Raw genomic sequence first — 12,003 nt, forward strand, 5'->3', positions numbered from 1 at the left:
TGTGCGGTTAAATCTCACAAGACTGGGGACTGTGATATTCATGTGTGAAGATGTTTCAAGGTTACTGGGGCATGCCGTTGGTATTGGGGTATTGATAGAGTTGCCGTTCACGTTGTGGACCCGGAAGGCTTCATCTTGATCACCAATGGGAAATGTAGTGAAATGCTCTAGATTTTCAGATCATTTCAGGGTCAAAGATTTTTTTTTTTTCGAAAAGATGATTTATTTTTAAGTGATGGTAAGTTATTTTTATTAAGAGAGAGAAAAATATTTATAGTACGTCCCCCCGCCAATCCTCCCATCCCAACCCCAAATTGTTTTCAAGTTGTTGGGTGTTGTGATAGCAAAGGTTTTTGACTACCGCCCCCCAAGAAAAAGAAAAAAATAAGAATGGGAAAATAATGAAGCATATTAATGAAACACTTGAAAAGTCAGTCTAATTGTTTTTACATGAATTATCTCTGCTCCTGTTATTTTATGATGGAGGCCATTCTGCAACACATACACATACACACACTCACGCACACACAAACAAGCAAACCATATACACAGTTCATAGCTACTCGACATTAGAGCATCTCTACACACACATGCTCTCAATTATAATTTTCACCACACATACAAACACATACACAGATGCACTCAACTCCTAGTTAATCACCACACACACACACCACACACACACACACACACACACACAAACAAATAAATGTTACTCTATTTATAGTTAACCATCACATGCACAACACCACACAGCTCCTAGTTAACCGCACACACACACACACACACACACACACAACACACACAGCAGCAGAGAAATGCAAACTTTGATCTAATCCTTTCCATTCTGAGGCGAGATTTAAAGCATAACTCAACCTGAGGGAAAGCGTAAGAATGATTCAGGGTACAAACACAGTTGAAAGGATATTGAAAACTGACGTCTCCGTACCTTGATTTGTTACACCTTTGGGTACGCAAGGATAACATACTTTCTGATTTGTGTGAGTTCCGTTTTCACACTGGTTGCCTAAGGCCACAATACTAATTATTTATTAGAAAGAGTGTGTACGGTCATATATATATATATATATATATATATATATATATATATATATATATATATATATATATATATATATATATATATATATATATAAATTCTTCTGTTAAAACAAGATACGTCTCAAGTATAAAACACTCTGTTGTTCTTATCTTTAAAAACAGAGAGTTTTATTGGGCCTTTTATATATATACACACACACACACACATATATTATATATATATATATATATATATATTATATATATATATATATATTGAAATTTTTCCTTTCGAAGCGATCATAATCCTTCAAAATATATACATTTCATTGACGGTCAGTGCTGAATTTGTGTTATATATATATATATAATATATAATATATTATATATATATATATATATATATATATATATATATATATTATATATATATTATATATATTATGCTCCTCCTGATTTTGCTTTGTGGCATAATGTAGCCTTTCCTGTTAGAGTAATCTTTGTTTTTTACATATTTTAATTGATGGAGTTTTTTTTTATTTACTTTTAACTTTCATTCCCTGGAGTTTATCAACAAAGTCGACCAGTAACGAAGCTTGCGAGGAACTGCCTTAAAACACGAGCGAAGAATTGAAGAACGAAAAACATCGCAGCCCACGCCAGATATAACACACCGCTAAAGTAAATTCCTTCCAAAACATTAGAAAGTAACACATCAGCATAAATTAACAGAACCGGAGCCCCCCCGCCAATCTCCCAGCACCTTGAGATGCAGCTGTAGTAAATACGATCCCCTCCCTTGATTTAATCTCCTAGAGGCGAGTGGGACTAATGTTGTTGCAAGCGTTATGCTGACACTGATGAAAGCAATTGCGTCTGCGCTTTCAGTAATTGATCTATGGGTTCGAGGAGTGCGACGTCGAAGCGCTGCTTTGATAGCTCCCGAAGGGATGGTGCATGCATGCATGCAAATGCTCGGGTATAGGGACGGGAATGCGCGTGTAAATTGGTTAATTAATTTGCCTGTGTGCATGCATTTTTCTGAGTTGGTAAATTTTGCTTGTTTTAATCTCGTGCAGATGAGTGCACGGCACTCACGAGATTAAAAATATAATTATTAATTAATTGTAATTAATGGTAATTAAGCTATATATATATATATATATATATATATATATATATATATATATATATATATATATATATATATGTGTGTGTGTGTGTGTGTGTGTGTGGGGTATAAATTTTTCTGTTAAAACAGGATACGTCTGAAGTATACAAGGCCATTAAAACCACTGGTTTAAAGCTTGGTTAATGGTGGTAGTCAGACCACCGAAATATAGTCCATAGCTTTAACCAAGGTGTTTTTAATGGACCTTTTATACTTGATATATATATATATATATTACATTTGTTTTAACTATACAAACTCTGAATCACATTGACACACTGCAAATCCGAAACGTCATGAGAGGATAATGCTGAAACGCTTAATGTTGGCACATGTAGATTTTTTTTTTTTTTTTTTTTTTTTTTTTTTTTTTTTTAAAGAAATCGGATGTCGCATGTCAAATTTCATTGCCAGTGACTGTGACAAGTCCATGTCAAAGGTGACTGATAGCCAATCACGGCCGAAGGTCAGTTTTGAAGTGTTGGTGCCTTCTGCCTTCGTCCAAGAGGTTTTTTCTGCCTGTCAGTGAGTCATCTCAGCCTCTCAATCATGTCAATCTTGACTTCATAATTTGATTTGTTGTTCAGTCAGTCTGACGTTTTCTCCGATGCTTTAACTTAATTTTAAGTTCGCGTTTGAATTTTTAGGTGTCAGGTTTTCGTGTGTAAATTTTTAGGTATAAAGTTTGCTTTTAGTTTTTTGAAAACAGGGTTTTTGCAAATCCAATTCCGTCGTTTATCTGTATGATGTGAAACAGATGCCCCTTTAGACAGTGATAATTCAAGTGACTTCTGTCAGTATTTGAAGGAGCAGTAATCCCTCGATGCCAGACAATTCGTTCAACTTTGCAGCTCATTTTTTATTCGTTTTCGTAAATCTCTCACAGGTGAATTCATTTATTAGATTTGGCAGATCAGTTTTTATTATTGTTTTCGTAAATCTTTCAAAATGCATTGATTTGTTAAACTTTGCCGATCAGTTTTATAATTTTTTTTCGCAAATCTTTCAACAATTAATTCGTTTTATCAAACTTTTCAAAGAATAATTTTCCCTTACCGTCCTTACAAAAATTAGGTACATTTTCAGTCTGGAGGTAAGTCACAGTTTAATAAGTGAGAAAATATCCTAATGAGATTTATAAGAATGTCGACACTTATGTATTACAAGGCAGAGGTTGAACAGACGCCTCTATCTAGCCCAGGCTTGCTAGGGAAAACACAGAAAGCATTCATAGATCTCCTCGTGAATGTATAAAGATTATATATATATATATATATATTTATATATTATATATATATATATATATATATATATATATATATATATATATATATATATTATATATATATATATATATATATATAATATATATATATATATATATATATATAATATATATATATATATATACATATATATATATATATATAATTGCCTGGAACAAGGATCTAGGTTTAATATTCCAGTGCTTGGAAGGAGAAGGGCAGAAAGAGTTAGCGAACCAGATAATTAGGAATCGACGAGTATTGGTGGTATTGATTAAGTTCTAGCAAATTCCGACACTAATAATGATTTGCTCGTGAGGGAACTGAGATCCACAGTTCAGCTGTTGTTAAAACAAAGCACTGGAGTACTGGATGAATTCTGGAAAAGTTAAACCAAAGTTCACATCCATAATTTTGGTTTAAATGAATTCTTGCAAAATTAAACGAAAGTTCACATCCATAATTTTGGTTTAAATGAATTCTGGCAAAGTTAAACCAAAGTTCACATTCATACTTTTGGTTTAAATGAATTGTGTCAAATTGAAACCGATGTGAATTAAACCAAAGTTCTCACGCAAAATTCTGGTTTCAATGAATTGAACCAAAGTTCACACCCAAAATTCTGGTTTCAATGAATTAGTTCTCACCCAAAATTCTGGTTTCAGTGAATTAAAGTTCTCACCCAAAATTCTGGTTTCAATGAATTGAACCAAAGTTCACACCCAAAATTCTGGTTTCAGTGAATTAAAGCTCTCACCCAAAATTCTGGTTTAAATGAAATGAATCAAAGGTCACACCCAAAATTTTGGTTTCAATGAATTAAAGTTCACATCCAAAATTCTGATACGAATGAATTAAATCAAAGTTCACACCCAAAATTCTGGTTTAAATTCTGGCAAATGTTAAAGCAAAGTAAATGTATAATTCTGGTTTTCGTTCTGGTTTTCGTTTTGGGTAGAGGCGACGGGACTTCGTATTCCGGCCGCTTGTTTACCCCGGAAAGACTCATATTGTTGGTTTAGGTCAGCTGCTTCAGTTCGCTTCTGCTGCGACATATGATTTATGGAGCGAGACGGGCCGACTACGACTGTGCCCTATGCCAGGGCACCGGCGATGATGGTTTCTTCGTCCTCCTTCTCTCATTTGACGGGGTATCGGGGTATATGTGCCAATTTCCCTTCCCCCTCACCAACCCTCTTTCACCTTTCAACCTGTTTTCCCTGATGCTTCCCTCCATCTTTCTCCCCGACTCCCTCCCTCATTCCCTCTCCCCAATAATTCCCCATCCATCCCCATTCTCCCCCCCCCCACCCCCCCCCACCCACCCACACATCTCACAACACTCCTCCCACACCTTCTTCTCTCTAATGCCCGCTCATCAGCCCGCCTATGTGAGGGTTAACTCATCTCACCCTCACCCCCCTCCACCTCTTACCCCCCTCCCGACAAAAAAAAAAAAAAAAAAAAAAAAAAAAAAAAAAAAAAAAAAAAAAAAGGCAAAGTTGTGTTTTTAATCGTTTAATCATCTTATTTTTTTCCCGTCCTTTCATTCGTATATCAGTCCTTATTTTTGTTAAGTTTCTCGTTTATGATGGTTATTTCTGGTGTTTTTTACCTTCATACTTAAATTTAAGTGTTTTTACCTTCATACATTTAAGTCGTTATTTCAGGTTCAAGTTTATACCAAACCGCCATGTTCCTCTTCATGATAGATTGTAGGTCTGATTGTATAGGTATGTGTATATATGTATGTATATATGTATGTGTTTGTGTCTTGTAAGTCATTATTCCAAGTTCAAACCGGCATGTACCTCTTTTTATATAATAGTAATATGTTTTTTTTATAACCACCTTTTTTATAACCCATTAGTAATTCCCATATCATCCCTTCCCTCATTTATATATATATATATAGTATATATATATATATATATATATATATATATATGTAGTGTGTGTGTGTGTGTGTGTGTGTGTGTATGTATGTAGTATGTGTAGATATAGTATATAGTATGTATGTTTTCTAATGCCAGTCAGCTGGGGTATACTAAGCCCACCGTGTTGCAAATCGGGATGACTTACGAAGTCTGCAGCCTCTTTTACTTTCAGTCGTTCGTTTGCTGGTAACAAATGTGGCGACGGCTCGTGTTTTCATATGATTCATGTGCCACGGATATAGATAGATTCGGCAGTGGCGTTTACTGATGCTTTCCCATCGCCGAATTAACGCCTGGGAAAATACACTTTTTGAAGCTTGTCTTACTGATCGGTAGTTGGAATTTCTTTTTTTTTTTATGTTGCCATTGTTCTGTCTTGTTTTCTCTTCGTGAATTAGGTAGTTTACTCTACTCAGTGAGCTTCACGTAAAGAAGTATTGACTCTTGTTATGAATTTACTCTTTCCTGAAGAATTTAAAACATTTTAAATTCTCAGGAGAATATTCAGGAGGGAGGCTGGATCCTTTTATTTTTAATGTTTCCTTTCCTTTTTTGTTGTTGTTGTTGTTGCTCACCTTCGACTCCCTCTTTTTGTCAGTCATTAACCTGTTAATCACTTCCATTACCCTCTCTCTCTCTCTCTCTCTCTCTCCTCTCTCTCTCCGTTCCCACCCGCCCCATCTCCCATACCCACCGTCAATGCGGGAGGACTGAGTGATGTCCGACGACTCCGCCCCCTTGCCACCCTTCTGCCCAGGGCACAGAGAGAGAGAGAGAGAGAGAGGGGTAAATTGGCATCGTTTCTGGGCGCTTTCTTGCGCGTGTGGTTCTCCCACTTGAAAGAAAGCAACCTCGGGCTGGAGTATAAAAAGGGCTGGCGAGCCTCCCCTTGCGCATTACTTAGCGTGGACCCGTCCCGCAGAGAGCTCAAGGTCCAGCAGCATTACAGCAGGCGGCAGGAGAGAGAGAGACCCACTTCGCTCGCTCGCTCGCTAGCGCCCTCCGTCCGTCCGTCTCCTTCTTCGTCAGCCTCCCTTTGGTGTATCGAGTCCGCCAAGGTACTCTTCATGGCCGAGGTGGAAAACAAGAACCTCGTCGTCACTTATGTTATACTGCTAGCATTCGTAGTGGTGTTATACATGCTACTGGAGGGCATCATCTTTTACCCCCCCCACCCCCCACCCCCCACCCCACCCCGCCCCGCCCCCCGTAAAGGATATGTCCCTATAGCCCTTAACCCCTCCCCCCTCCGGCCCCCTCCGCTGTCCAAACCCTTCAACCAGTTCCTCCTTCTAACCGTTACAGAGATCCGGTCACAGTGACGTAATTCATCAGTAACTCCAGCGTATTCGACCCTTTTTTCCATCCCTGACACAACCCTGTTCTGTTCTCCAAGTGCCCCGTCGTCGCCGTCCCTCGCAGAGAAGTCGGAAGAAGAAGAAGAAGAAGAAGAAGAAGAAGAAGAAGAAGAACCTAATAAAGGGGATCACAGGACTCCCCCCACAACTTTGCCTTCCCTCTCGACTGGATTGTTGCATCCCGACATGGAGAACAAGTCCCTGGCCAGTACCTACTTCATCCTCCTCTCTTGCCTCGCCTTCCTGTACGTTGTCCTTGAGGTGATCTAGGGAGTTCAATCCGATCAGTAGAAGAGAACTGGGGTAAAAATCTAAATCTAATCCAGAGGCTCGTATACCAAAGCACTAACAGCTTTCATACGTAAAATTCTAGAGTAATGTTTGGTGTAGAGAACAAATCACTCGCTTATACTTACGCTATACTCTTGGCGTTTTTGCTTGTGCTGTATTTTTTCCTAGAAGGTGCTTTCTTCTAACCACTAAGCATCGCTGAGAAAAGGCTGCAACTACATCCTAATAAAGCCATTCAATCTTTCCGTGCTCATTAGTGACCGCGAGACCTCACTTCCTGGCATCTGCATAATCTCGATAACTTTTTTTGCTAAGAGCTTCTTGGTGTGCCTGACAGTGCCTTCGTCTGGAACCCTCCTTCAGGCAAGAAGAAGACAGGACGTGGAAGAGGGGAGTTTCCAGAGGCCGTTACTAATACCATGGAGGAAAACAGGAGTCTGGGCATTACTTACCTGATACTGGTGGCCTTTCTCGTTGCTCTGTACATCATCTTGGAAGGCGCCATGTTCTAGAAGACTCCTCGAAAGGAAAACGTTAGAGAAAGACTTGCGTTATCTCTTGTCATTTCGAAAGTGTCCGTTTTTTTAGTTTCATCACAAAATGGAGGAAAATAGAAGCCTTGGGTACACTTATCTCATTTTGCTCTCTTTCCTAGTTGCTCTGTACGTCATCCTTGAAGGCGCAGTGTTCTAAAAAAAAAAAAAAAAACAGCAAACTATTAATTTTTTTAGTTTTGAAAAGTGCTACGAATTCGATTCAAGATGGATGAGAACAAGAACCTCGGATACACTTACCTTATTCTTTTGTCTTTCCTTGTTGCAATTTACGTTATTTTCGAAGGCGCTGTGTTCTAAAAGACATTAAAAAAATATTCCGAGTGTTTAAAAGAACTTTTGTTGTTTCGTATTTTTGAAGTGAACATTTTTCTCTCAATACTTTCAAAATGGAAGAAAACAGGAACCTCGGGTACACCTATCTCATCCTTCTGGCTTTCCTTGTAGCTCTCTACGTCATCTTAGAAGGAGTGATATTTTAGGACTGTGATAAACCAACATCCTTCTGACTGTTGTTTTATGTTGGTAATCCGTCGTTAATCGAATTAATTCATAATGGACGAAAACAAGAATTTGGGTTATACCTACTTAATTCTCCTGTCATTTTTGTTCGCCCTCTACGCTATTCTGGAAGGGGCAGTTTTCTAAATAAAAAAAGACTATTTCCTCAATTAAAAATATTTGCTGTAATATGGCAAACGACAACGCCAACTTATTTCACAACTACATCGTTCTGATTGTACTTCTCGTGGCTTTGTACGTCTTCGTCGAAAGCTCCACCAGTTAGCCGAGCAGGAAAGTCGATGAGACATAGACCCTGAATATCCTGAGGTGTCGAGACTTGAGTTGATTTATTTTTAGGATGTCAGTCAGCGAGAACAAAAACCTCATTTACTGGTACGTCGTATTCGTGGTTTTCCTCATGACTGTGTACATCACATTCGAAGCCACTATCTGAAGTAACTTTTTATCTTACATAACAGACTGATTGTGTTAAAAAGTGATTCATATTGTTTCTCGTATATCAAGGTTATCTTTCGATTATTTATAATATTCACCGCGTAAAAATGACTGGTCTCGAGAAGCAAGTTTTCGGGTCGACATACGCCGTGCTGTTGTGCTTCCTGCTGGTCGTGTACACGATCTTCCAAGCTTGAGGTTACGAGCACGACGTCCCAACGAGAAGCTTCAGCTCACTGCGAGACTTATCAGCTTAGCCCGAAGCTCTCTGAGTCGGCAAAGGAGCGAACAAGCAAGCAATAGCCTGACGATCATCCTTTGAACACTTCACCAAGAAGAAGTGTGACCAGGAACTTTTGAACTTTTATTAAAAAAATACAAATTAATATACTAATCACCAGGAAAGAGAAGAAGCGACACCAAGAACTGTCGTTAGAAGCATATTAATGAACTAATCGATACCTTCTACCCTGACCCTAGAGTAGCCTCAGGTTCACTGCGGAATACGCTGGAGACCCTTGACCCAGCCTTGACCTGACCCTTCTCGCTTGAGCATCGCAACCTCCAAACCCGCTCTTCCGGAGCTCTTCTTCCGTGTTTCTCTTCTCATCTCTCCTCCCACCTCGTGCCCTTAGACGAGAGTGTGCAAGGCTCAGAGCGAAAGATTTTTGGCAGAAGAAAAACAGTCGCCTCTGTTACTCACCTTGGGTCGTCGCCGTCCGTAGAAGAAAAAGAAAGTTGTTAGTAAATTTCATACAGTTTGCTTTTCATACGTTTTGATTTTCACACATTTTCATCATCATACATTTTGATTTTCGTATAATTTGAGTTTCATACGTTTTGATTTTCATACATTTTGATTTTCATACATTTTAATTTTCATACATTTTGATTTTCGTACATTTTAATTTTCATACATTTTAATTTTCATACATTTTGATTTTCATACATTTTAGTTTTCATACATTTTGATTTTCGTACATTTAAATTTTCATACATTCTTTTACGTGCAATGAATTAATGCCACGCAGCTGTAACTGAAATCATAATTATATGCTCTGTAACTTTTAGTTTTAAGCTTGTTACATTTTCCTCTCTTCTGATATAATTTTTGTCCCTTCAGAAAGTTTTTTCTTAAGATATATAATTTCTTACTCTTTTTCTTTTCTCGTAATCCTTCCATTGTCACAGCTCTCCTGTTTGAAACTACAAGAAAAAGATTTCGGCTGCAAGGCGAGGCGATCCTCACAGACGTGGTTGTACGAAGTTTGAAGAAGAAGAAGAAGAAAAAGAAGCAAACCAGAGGTAGAAGGACGCCTCTGAAGACATAGAAGGGGCGCAAGGATCATCAGTCAAGTTATCTGAAAAGGCAAAGCATCTTCTGTTTAACCAATCATCATCATGGATTTGTATCTCATGTCTCCTGTCTTCCTGAAGAAGATGATGAAGACGAAGTCGAAGTTCCCTCCCGACGACTCCCCGGAGTTGAAGGACCTCGACCTGGACGACCTGCTCCCGGAGAGGGAGGAGAACAGCGAGAGCGAGGGCGAGATGGACGACCCAGGAGCGTCGTCCTACTACCGCGGCGGGAGGCGCCGTTCGAGCCTCGACCGGATGCTGCGACAACACGCCTACATCATCATCTGCCTGGTGTGTTACGCCTGCACGCTTCCCGGGCAGGTGACCTGATGCGGAGGACGTCCGTCACCCAGTCGCTCCTACTCGCTTTGTTTTTTCTCTCTCTCTTTTGTAAATTTCACTCCAAACGTTACTTTTAACGATTATTCTAGTCAGAGCGTCACTGAACGGCTTGTTTCGGTGTTTCATTTTTTGCTGCCGATGAAAGCAGCGAAGATCTGCGAGATGGTCCTTTTATTTATTTATTTATTTATTTATTTATTTATTTATTTATTTATTTATTTATTTTTGCCCCACTGGAGCGCCGCTGCTGGCTGTCTTCTTATTTATTAGGCGCTCCATCTGTGTGAGTTGGTGAGAGTGTTCGTAATGTGTATTGCCTTTCTGCAGGAATAGCCCAGTTTGCCTCTTATATGATATACATACACAAATATCTTGTTAGTTAGTCATAGATAGCCACTTGAATCATAGGAAAACTGAAAGGAAATGTTCAATAATTGTAGATTTTCTTCTCGTAGTTACTAAGAGCATTTGAAAATGCATGTCACTTGTGGTGTGCTCATTTCCTTAGAGTAATATTCTAGAGTAAATCACTGATTTCTATTACAGCAGTGTAGTTCTTCTAGGATTCATCTCTAATAGCAATGTTGTTCACAGTACTTAGGCAATAATGAAACTTGGGATTTACTAGTTTTACTAGTTTAAATACACATTTATATAACTGATGTTTGAAGCATTTTTTTTTTGTTTCATGATAGTTTGATGATCTATCATACATTTTCTCCAGTGCCACTAATGCCATATATGAGTGATTTTTCTCGCAGTAGTACTTCGTTCGACACTTATAACATCACTTCGTCGCTTAATATTTGGATTTACACTGACACGTTTTTAGATGACACTCTTTCTTGATCGTTTGTTGTCATTGCTGGCTATTCTGATTTTCTTTGTAGTACAAAAGGAGTAGTCTCTTTCTTGAGCCTGTTTTTTTGTTTTTGTTTTTTTTATTGGCTTTTGGCAGAAGTGTCACCTTCAAACGAGTGACCCAGGTCATCTGGTTTTGTGGAGACGACGCCATTCTTTGGTCTATCTCTGCTCTCAAGTGATTGATGGGTCTCCAAACATAGACGAAACATCAGGAGTAAGAGGGCGATTGTGAGAGTGAAAGTATTAATATAGATTTTTATATCGAGGTTATATCTATATATATATTTGAAATAAAAATCATTTATTATTTTGTGTTTCAATACCTTACCACACAAATTTTTCTTCTGTAGGAAGTATTATAGACAACTGAAAAGCTGCACGGTCCTTGAAATTGGCCTTGGGAAATGGAATTCATATATTCTCCAGCTGTCTTCACTTTTTTTATATTTAAAACAAAAATTAAATGCAATGACGCAGTCACGTAAATTAAACCATCAAAACTACCAGGGAAGGTTTATAGAGTATGTAATATTTACAATGACCAATCTCTAAGTACCCATCTTCAGCACTATTCAGTTTAAAAAATCCCCAGACAAAGTCTACCATAGGAGGTGTCGTAAATCGTCTTTCATAGTCTTGTCTAGTTTTAAAATGTTGATATATATGATATATATATATATATATATATATATATATATATTATATATATATATAATATAATTCACTATTTTTTAAAATATATATTTTACTATTTTTCGTCCGGTGCGGAATGATCGTAACCAGCCTTGACGCCAATATTTTATGATGATCTATTAAAAGAAGAAGTGTAGCTTTCATTCAGTACTTTATCACTAGCTTCTT

The 12,003-nt window shown here is 38.0% G+C and overlaps 1 protein-coding gene across 4 annotated transcripts in view; it reads left to right on the top strand.

The window, feature by feature from the left end:
* The window catches only part of LOC135225888 (ligand of Numb protein X 2-like), a 668,030-nt gene that overhangs the window by 364,740 nt on the left and 291,287 nt on the right, over positions 1–12,003 (top strand). The gene's annotated exons all lie outside the window — the stretch shown is intronic.

Source organism: Macrobrachium nipponense, chromosome 13 (genome assembly GCF_015104395.2).
Source record: "Macrobrachium nipponense isolate FS-2020 chromosome 13, ASM1510439v2, whole genome shotgun sequence".
Classification (NCBI taxonomy): domain Eukaryota; kingdom Metazoa; phylum Arthropoda; class Malacostraca; order Decapoda; family Palaemonidae; genus Macrobrachium; species Macrobrachium nipponense.